At 36.0% G+C, this 10,000-nt stretch overlaps 1 protein-coding gene across 1 annotated transcript in view; it reads left to right on the forward strand.

The window, feature by feature from the left end:
* LOC144967302 (uncharacterized) overlaps positions 1-10,000 on the forward strand; it is a 118,083-nt gene that overhangs the window by 23,871 nt on the left and 84,212 nt on the right. The window contains exon 2 of the mRNA XM_078904362.1: positions 6,559-6,646. The gene's annotated coding sequence lies outside the window, so the exon portion shown is untranslated. The remainder of the gene's footprint in view (positions 1-6,558; positions 6,647-10,000) is intronic.

The following is a 10,000-nucleotide window of genomic DNA, read 5'->3' on the forward strand; positions in this document are numbered from 1 at the left end:
ATACCTATCCAGTCATTCGTGTAATTTACGTTTTCAAAACCAATTTCCTTATGGATGGATAAATTATATTCATTTATTATTTATTCATAAATCTATTTTATATCTCGAACCCCCCCCCCCCACCCCCCGCCTTCCTCTCTCTATCTTTCAGTTTTTTTTTCTTTAAATATATCCCTCTATCTTTGCTATCTCACTATATTTCTCTCACCCCAAGAAATCTAATTAAATGTCAATGAAACCACACATTTGACCAATGGCATTGACCAATTCAGTTTATTTTGGACATCCAATTTCAAAGAGTCTCTCTGTATCTGTCTCTCACTCTCTCTCTCTTTCTCTCTCTCTCTCTTTCTTTCTCTCTCTCTCTCTCTCTCCCTCTCTCTCTCTCTCTCTCTCTCTCTCTCTCTCTCTTCTTCCTTCATATCTTTTTTTTCAAAGATCTCCCCGTGAAATCAATTGAATTGCCTTCTTCATAGAATAGGACACAATTTGAAACAACCCTAATGGGAAAATCAATGATCTCTTTACTATCCTTTCCATAAGTAAATGCTCCACAAATCTAATTGGAAAGAAAGGTGAAACCACTTAACAAGTCATTTAAATTCAATTCAGAAATGTCTTAAACTCTACACGAAAATCACGAATATGTACACGAATATCTCATAATTTTAAAGGCCATTAAGATTAAGAGCATTGGAATTTGAAATTGACTATATCTAGATATCTACCTTTTAAAAAAGTATATTGGTTGGCAAAATTGTGTCTCAATTAAGTAAAAGAATAGATAGATCTTTCTAAAACATACCAACATGACCTATTTCATCTTACAGACATTCAGCACCCCACTTTTGTAAATAATGCAAATGTTGTCGCGTGAAGCTCGAAGAATAAATAACAATCATTTAATGGAATACAATCTTCTATTTAAATTACAAAGACAAATAATGAGACAAATGGTCAAGGTTTCCCCCTTTGTCAAAAAATAAAAAGCAAAACCACACGATGAATGAGACACGATAAACGAATGAGAAATGAGAAAATAGCGGTGTTAATGGATAAGTGTTTTTTCACTTGCTGTTTATTTTTATTTTCGCGTAGGGCAAAAGTTAAGAATTTTCACTGGACTCTGTCGTCTAGAGATCCCCCTCTTCAAAGGCACTTTCTTTGAGTCTCGTTCTGTGCGGCGCATAATTGGGTCCTTGGAAAAGACTTTTTACTCATATTCTCATACCTTATCAAGTGCAAAGTGAGTAGCTGACCGTGAACAACGTTGTCTCTGTAAGAAAAAAAAAAGTATTGTGATATCACCTAACAGGCGTCATGTCACGTCCTACATGTTAAGTATTGCTGTTGGCTAGGCGCTCCTTGTAAAGCACCTTGAGCCCGTTTAGTGGATGTTGCGCTATTTAAATGTTCAAGTTTTACATTGCCCGGTCTCCCTTTCGTTTGCCTCCAGGTGCGAAAGAGAGATTTTTACACATATTATTATTATGTCGCTATAATGTATGTGTGTGTGTATGTGGGGGGGGGGGGGGGGGGCGAAGTGGCCGAGTAGTTAAGGCATTGCACTGTGAACCGGAAGGTCCCGGGTTCGAGCCCGCTTTAGGCACTTTCGTTTTTTCTCCTTGGGCAAGATTATCAACCCTCAATTTTGCTCACTTGGACACCATGGGTGATTCCTGTTGACATCAGACATCTTATTTGATGAAATATCTATATTCCTTCGTGGAATGCCGAAGCGACGATATCTTATGATGGTGTGGCGGAAGGGCATACATTTTTAATTTTATACTCGGGTGTGAAATGACTCCTGGTCGGTAAGACCGTGGTAGCCTTACAGGCATCATGTCTTGTACTAGATAGTAATTGTCGTTGTTGCCTTAGATATGCCCGAAAAGTGGTTTAAACACATTTAATTGATTCTTTGTTTCCATTCAAGTTCATTGTAAAAATAATAGATATATCAAATAACAGTAAAAAAAAAAAACCCCAAATTTTTTTTTAAATCCCCAAAAAACCCAACCTCTCCCAAAAAACAAAAACAAAAAACAAAAGCAAATCAAAAACAAGAGAAACCCCAACAAAAATACAAACAAAACAAAACAAATATATCAACAACAACAACAACCAAATACAAAACAACCAGCATAAAACAACTAAAGAAAAACATCAAGAAAGAGTAAACAAAACAAACAACAAAACACAACAAAACTATTAAAGTAGAAACAAAAATTAAACGAAAAAAAAAAATAATCGTCCTGTCTACACAACAGTCATCCCTTTTAAATAATAATTGGATATGGCTTTTTGCCACTCTTTGTAAAGAGAGTTGTCGGGATTTTTTTGGCGGGGTATCGAGTTACACGTGGGGAATGTAATAATGGTTTTATAAATGTGTGAAAAGTGTGTATGAAACAGTACCGGACAAAGCATATAGAAAAAATACAAGAAAAAACAAAAACAACAAACAAACAAACAAAAAAAACAAAAACAAAAAAAAAAAAAGCCTAAAAATCCGCCTGTCTCGTCTGACACCTTAATGGTTTTATAGAGTACATGCTGATTGCAGTATCAGACGTTCAATATCACACTAGAAAAGAAATAAACAAAAAAGATTATAACAACTTCAAAAACAAACAAAAAACAAAAAACAAAAACAAAATACTAAACACCGAATGTTTCGGGCTCAATACCCTTCTTCAGCCAACATCATCAACAACTAAAAAAACAACAACAAAAAAACAAAACAAAAACAAACAAAAAAAAAACACACCAAAAAACAAAACAAAACAAAAGAAAAAAAAAACAAAAACAAACAATAACAAAAAAAAAACAACAACAAAAAAAAAACAAAAAAAACACAAAAAAAACAAAAACAAAACAAAAACAACAACAGTGAAAACATAAATACGTTACAACAACAAAAAAACACATCGACAACAGAGAAAGATTTATCTGTCGTCGATCTCTTTTAAAAAAAATAGTAATATAGTTATGTTTTCATTGTTTTTTTTTTGTTGTTGTTGGCTGGTGTGTTTGGTATTTTGTTCTTTTATTATTTTTTTTGAAGCTGTTATATTCATTTTTGTTTATTACTTTTTACAGTCCACAACTTCTAGATCTAGCAGCTTAGTTATATCACAATATCAACTTTGACAGGTCTCATAATATCTGAATTGCACTTTGGTCTGGTTTTTCGGGCCCACTCTAATCTGTCACACCAGGATTGAAAACAAAACAATAGAGTATTCATTCTATGAGATAGAGAATGTCTGTTTATCCACACATCAGACACCCAGGTAAACCTTTGGCATTTTATGTATGGCGTGGGATATTTCTTTCAAAAGGAGTTTAAAACCATTTCAAAATAATTTCAAAAGGTTTTTTTTTCTCCCATTATTTTGTCGAATCAATAGATAAAATGAAGATGATGTCACTCAGGTCTTTGCTTTTGGTTGTTTTTTTTTTGGTTGCCATCCACGTTTATGAGTAATTCTCACTAAACTGTATTGACCAGACCATAAACGACAAAGATTGCACATAGTTTTGTGTGTTGGCCCGTTATATTTCTGGATGGCAATGTTGTGAGTTTATTAGCCAAGCGCACAGCATCTAAATGTTTTGTTTTGATCGTTTATGCTATGAAAATTGAAAACAAAACCCCAATAACTTCTTACAAGTCCAACCTTGATTTAAATTTTTGTGATATAATTCTGTGTGATAATTCTATAATTCTTAGATGATTGACTGACTCATTGGTGGGATGTTAGCCTTACGAGAAAAGGGAGTCTTTATTAATTTGGGTGCAGACTAGATCTTTCTTCAAACTCTGTCTACATAGCAGTAATCGGGTTGTGAGGTCTGTTAAATCTAGCGGGAAATATTTGGCGATAAGATTAAGGTTCTATTCAAAAGTACTAGTCAATTGCCACTATCAGCTTTGCGATACAGAAACCGGGATAAACTCTGGTGTCATGAACCTTATGGCTTTGATGGACAACTTTGCATGATCAACTCGGCACCTTTCTAGTGTCGTAATAAATTCAAGTGACAAATGAGTGCCGATATTGATATATGATGGCAAAACTTTTGCGGATCTCACACTTTCCGTGCATAAAACCTATCGGCTTGGTTGAGAATGAGTAACTTATTATCGGCAGCCATGGAAACGGTTTTGATTCTTGTATACATAGATTGAAGATGACGTCACTCAGGTCTTTGTTATTGTTTTTTTTTTTTGCCATCCACGCTTATGAGTAATTCTCACTAAACTGTGTTATCCAGACTATAAAAGTTCATGGTTACACAGAGTTTTGTGAGTTGGTCTGTTATACTTCCGGATGGCAATGTTGTGAGCTTCTTAGCCAAACGTATACTATCAACAAGTAATCAACAAGTTAACTGCCGGACTCTGGAAAGACAGGTATTTTAAAATTTGGCCAGAAAACACCTCCTTTAAATATCTCATCGATTTAAATGACCCTCTTTTTGACCAAAACTCTCACACCTTGGACATTGCATAGTCTGCCTTGAATCCCAGATTTGAGAGTTTTTGCCAAGGTGGGGGGGGGGGGGGCTCATATAAATCGATCGATATTTGTAGGACGAGTTTTCTGGCCAAATATTTAGATACATGTCATTTCAGAGTACGGCAGTTAACTGGTCAAAGTGGCAACGTTTGACGTATGATATGAAAATTCGATTTCATAATATGTCCTGCTTGGGAAATCAACAATGCACCGTGAAGTTCACTGATCCATTGTGTAACCATGGCATGCGTTTGAACATTTGCATAACAATGTTATTATTTATTCCCAGCTGGATATTAGAAACGATATCAATAAAGACTGTCAAAATTACTTAACATTCTGTATATTAGCGGTCTTAAATGCTTAACTCGTTGGCCTTTCATTGTTATTTGGCATATATATATATATATATATATATATATATATATATATATATATATATATATATATGGTTGTAATTCCTTACGAAAACCGTTTTTATATAATGATAACAATACATAATTTGTTCATTTTAGCTGGAAAGCTTTTATATTTTGTATTGTCTATGTAATTTAAGCTAACACCAGCGAAAAAACATTCGTTTTTACTCGTATTTGGTCGAACGTTCTCGGGTAGCATATTTATTATTATATTTGGTAAGTATTATTTTGTAATTTTAATGGCAGGACTTAGTCATAACAACCTGACATATTTAGAACTGGAATTATGATCCGTCTCTGGTGTACGATGTCACAGTTGTTTAATGTAAATGTTGCTCAAAGCAACAACAAAGAAATAAATAACAATGTGAAATTGAATGTAAGCTTCAATTTAATATACGAAAACAGATAAATGGACGTTTTGGGTTTCCTCTTTATCAACAAAATAGGAAGGATGAAACACTACAGACGAATGAGATAATGTGGTAGTGGAGTTGTTAAGATGAATAAACAAAAACATTGAACGTCTGTAGTGTTTCAGTCATCCTGTTTTGTTGGTTTCACATTGTTATTTATCACAGTTGTTTAATAAGGTTTGTACCGACAACAAACTTGGCAAATAAATCAAAGCCGACCCCAGCTCAGTATTTTTTTTTTTAACCTCAGGAATGGGAGACACCCAATGTTTGTCGTTGCTTTGCCAATTTAGAATTATCTCCGTCTTTTAAATACGACCATAAACAGGTATAGGTATATTGACCTTAAAAAAAAAAAAGTATTGCTCAGTATTGTTAGGAAACGTTTGAAAACATTCCTATTCGGACAGACTTTTGAGTAGTAAACAAATGTTTCGATTTGAGTTTCCAGTTGTCTTTGTCTTTACTTCGCGGCAGGGGTTTGCGATCATCAGTCTCCTTTGCTATATTCTTAATAGCAATTAATACAAACATATCGTTTAAAAATCATTGCAATTTTTAAATTCAATATTGCTTCCTCATTAGGATGTAATTTACTTGATGATTTACTCGCCCATTAGGCGACAAAACATTTTTTTTCCGGACAGAGACAACGCTGTTAACTCATTTTACACCTAAGTACGGTGAGAGAATATGAGCGATGAGCCTTTTCCAAGGACTCAACTATGCGCCGTGCGAGGCTCGAACTCAGGGCCTTCCGATCCGAAAGCGAGTTTCATAATATACCACAGGACCACATAACCGCACAGTTGGAAAGGAACGCACAGTTGGAAAGGAACGCACAGTTGGAAAGGAACGCACAGTTGGAAAGGAACGCACAGTTGGAAAGGAAAAGAAAAATGTCGTTTTACTCTCTCCTTATCAGCATTTTCAGGATTTTTCCCAAAACTTCACACCCAACTAATATAAAAAATGTATTTATCACTCAAACACAATAGCAGTAAAGTTCTCGCGATAAATAATTTCTTTAGCAAACCATGCTTTACAACACACTGTTCTTTTTCTAACAAAAGAAATTTAAATAAGAAAAATGTTGGTTGTATCGTAACGAATGTGACGATTTTCCTATAGTTGCTAAGGAAAAGGTTAAAAATCTTTGCCATCCAATCTCTATTTATTTGTTCTTCACAACAGGGTGTAATTTACTTGGTGACGAGTTGAAGTGACCTGGTAAGGGCAGCGACTTGGAATTCACATCACGGACCAGTTATTTGCAATCACGGTAACAATGCCAAAGGCAATATTATAGAAGCATGTCTTGTCATCTCTTGAGATTTTCACATTTTTTGGGGATCCGATTGTGTTAACAAAATTTAAAGTACAAAGAAAATGATAACGGCTATGTGCGGCTATGTGGTCTTGTGTTATGACACTCGCTTTCGGATCGGAGGGTCCTGGGTTCGAGCCTCACGCGGCGCATAGTTGAATCCTTGGAAAAGGTTCTTTACTCAGATTGTCTCATTGTACTCAGGTGTACCTGGCCGTTAACAAAATTGTAATATCTCATAACAGGCGTCATGTTTCGTTTTACATGTTACGTGCTGCTGTTGGTCAGGGACCCCTTCTAAAACGCTTTGAGCCCTATATAAAAGCTCATTTATTTTTAAAGCGAAAGAGTGATACTAGAGAGGTTTCGGATGGGAACTATACTGTCTTGTTCCCATCCGATGCCTCTTTATTATCACTCTCTCGTTAGTATTTTCACGATCCCAGGCTTCAGGCAGCCCCCATCCCTCTCTAAAGAAAACGACATGACCAGATAACAATGTCAAATGATAACTGTTTTGGATAGAGATTAAACTGGATTTGAAAGTTGTGGGGCTATGTGGTCTTGTTGTATGGCACTCGCAATCGGATAGGAATGTCCTGGGTTCGAGCCTCGCTCGGAGTATAGTTGAGTTCTTGGAAAAGACTCTTTACTCATATTCTCTCACCGTACTCAGGTGTATAATGAGTAACTGGCCGTTAACAGCGTTGTCTCTGATCGAAAAAAATGTAATATCGCCTACAGGAGTCATGTCTCGTTCTTCCTATTAAGTGTTGCAGTTGGCTAGTGCCCCCTTGTAAAGCGCTTTGAGCACGTTTAGTGGATATTGCGCTATATAAAAGCTCAATTAAAAAAAAAAAGTTAATATAGTATATATTTATCACATGATATACATTTTAGAAATATAAAAACCTCTTAAATATTTTTAAGGCCCTAAAACTTACGTTTTAATCAGATTAGAAAGTCCTTTTGATTTTAGAAGGCACGTTTTTATAATTTACTTAATTTCTTACATTTTAATGTCAAATGACTTAGATATCTGATGGCGCAAAAGCTCAGCACGGATCAATGCAAAATCGAACCTACGTAAAGTCCTAATTTTCCCCTTCCTTTCCCTACCCGTTCACTCAACAGATATTGAGAAACCCGTGAGCAGGTACCGGAGTAAGATAAAGATCTGAACCAGTGTATATGAAATTTGCCAGAATAAAAAAAATCCTCCAAAAATTAGTCTACCTCGACTGGGGACCGAACCTCAGACCTTTTGACGTGCTATCAGACGTGCAATCATTACACTGTCTGGCCGGTAATCAGAAGGTCTGAGGTTCAATCCCCAGTCGAGGTAGACTGTGATCTTTTGGGGATTATTTTTTCTTATCTTATATTTTTCTATATTGCTTTGTCTGGCACCTTTCATAGTTACTTGTTCAGATCTTTATCAACAGATATTTGACTTACTTTTTCTATTACCTTACTTCCATTATGCATGTTGATATGTGGATCAGCAACGGAGAATCTACAGATCTCCATCTAACCACTGTCCGTGGCCACCATCTTCAGAGAGATCTAGGTCTCACTCCTACTCTGTTATCTCTCGCTCCGCTGTTCTCTTCCAAGTTTCCCGGGTCCTTCCTCTTCTATTTTTTCCTTCCGGTGTCCAGAGTATGGCAGTTTAGCTGATCTTTCCCTCATCCTTTCTCATTACATGTCCTATTCATCTCCACCTTCTTCATGGTCATGAACTTCACGTCATCCGTTCCGCATTGATCTAAAAAATTGAGCTTTAGATAACACAATATCCACTAAATGTGCTCAAAGAGCTTTACAAGGCGACCCTGGTCAACAGCAACATATGTAGGACGGGACATGACGCCTGTTAACCGATATTACAATTTTTTCGGACAAAGACAATGCTGTTAATGGCCACGTATTCGTTTTACACCTGAGTACGGTGAGAGAATGTGAGTAAAAAGCCTTTTCCAAGGACTCAACTATGCGCCAAGCGCGAGGCTCAAACCCAGGACCTTCCGATCCGTAAGCGAATGTCAAACCACAAGACCACGTGATCTAGCAGACTTTCACTTATGATTCTATTCGGCCAGTAGATGTTCATGATCCTTCTGATTCACTTTGTAAGAATTGGTAGATAGCGTATCCATGCTGTCTGCCTGTCATCTTCAGGATTCAGATCCATACTACACTTGAAATAGTACAACTTTGTAAGCTATTATTGGACATGATATGGTTCAATTGTATTAAATATAATGCTGAAATAATGCTGAAAACTTATATGGCGCTATAACTCCGAGACACCAGACTCTAAGCGCTTAAATATGACAACAAATAAATACCCTATGATAGACCAGCGTACTATTCACATCCATACACTCTACCTCGTTTCTACATACATTTGGGTCAAGCCAGACTAAATAATTTCATAATATGCCATAACCATAAGCCTGGACAGTTGCAAATATAAAATTTTAAACGACAGAAATAATTATCTCTGCTAATTTAATGGTTGATCACTTTTTCATATGTCCAAAACCTCCCAATTTCAACATTTCTAATCTTTTATTCTCACAACCCAAACTCACTACTCCTCTTTGGTGTATCATAAACACATAAGTTCGACAGTAAGGAAGGCCAATACTCAAATGATTATGTGTTTCATTTTGATGTTTGTTATAAAAAATAATATATCTGCATGTCATGTCTTGTCCTCAACGTTGTTACTATCTTAATGTTTCCTTCCCAGGTAGACATTGTAAAGCGAGAATTTTAAGCTGATTTTCTTTTTTTTAATGAATAAATGATAGTCTTTTTAACTGTAAATTTACGATGATATTTACAATATACAGTGCAGCCTTTCTTGTTTTTTTGAGCTTTATCTTAAATTGTAGTGCATCAAAAGTGGTAAGATCGGGTGGTCGGTAAGGGATCGGGCATTGGTCGGTAGTGGAAAAATATATCACATATCTAACACCACTAGATCACTATTTCTTGCCGGGGAAAAGTCAGTTGACAACCCAAACCTACCACCATGTCTTCAGAGTTTGCGACATCGCTCTTAAAAAACGGTATGATTTATGGTGCTTGTTTTGGACAGATTATCTTCCTTGTTCTCGAAAGACGTGACAAGGCTTTTAGCGGACGGTAGGGCCCAGAATTTTAAATACGTGTTTTTCTTGAGTGCGTCAGAGCTGTGCAAGCAGGAAGTATTAGTTGTTGATTGAAGCGTTTAGAAATATTGCGAAATTGTGATATCGGATATCAAAATTGATGAAAACAAAAAGAGGAAAAATGAAA

The sequence above is a fragment of the Berghia stephanieae genome, chromosome 3 (assembly GCF_034508935.2).
Source record: "Berghia stephanieae isolate SIO BIC M18660-M18661 chromosome 3, UCSD_Bste_1.3, whole genome shotgun sequence".
Lineage (NCBI taxonomy): Eukaryota > Metazoa > Mollusca > Gastropoda > Nudibranchia > Aeolidiidae > Berghia > Berghia stephanieae.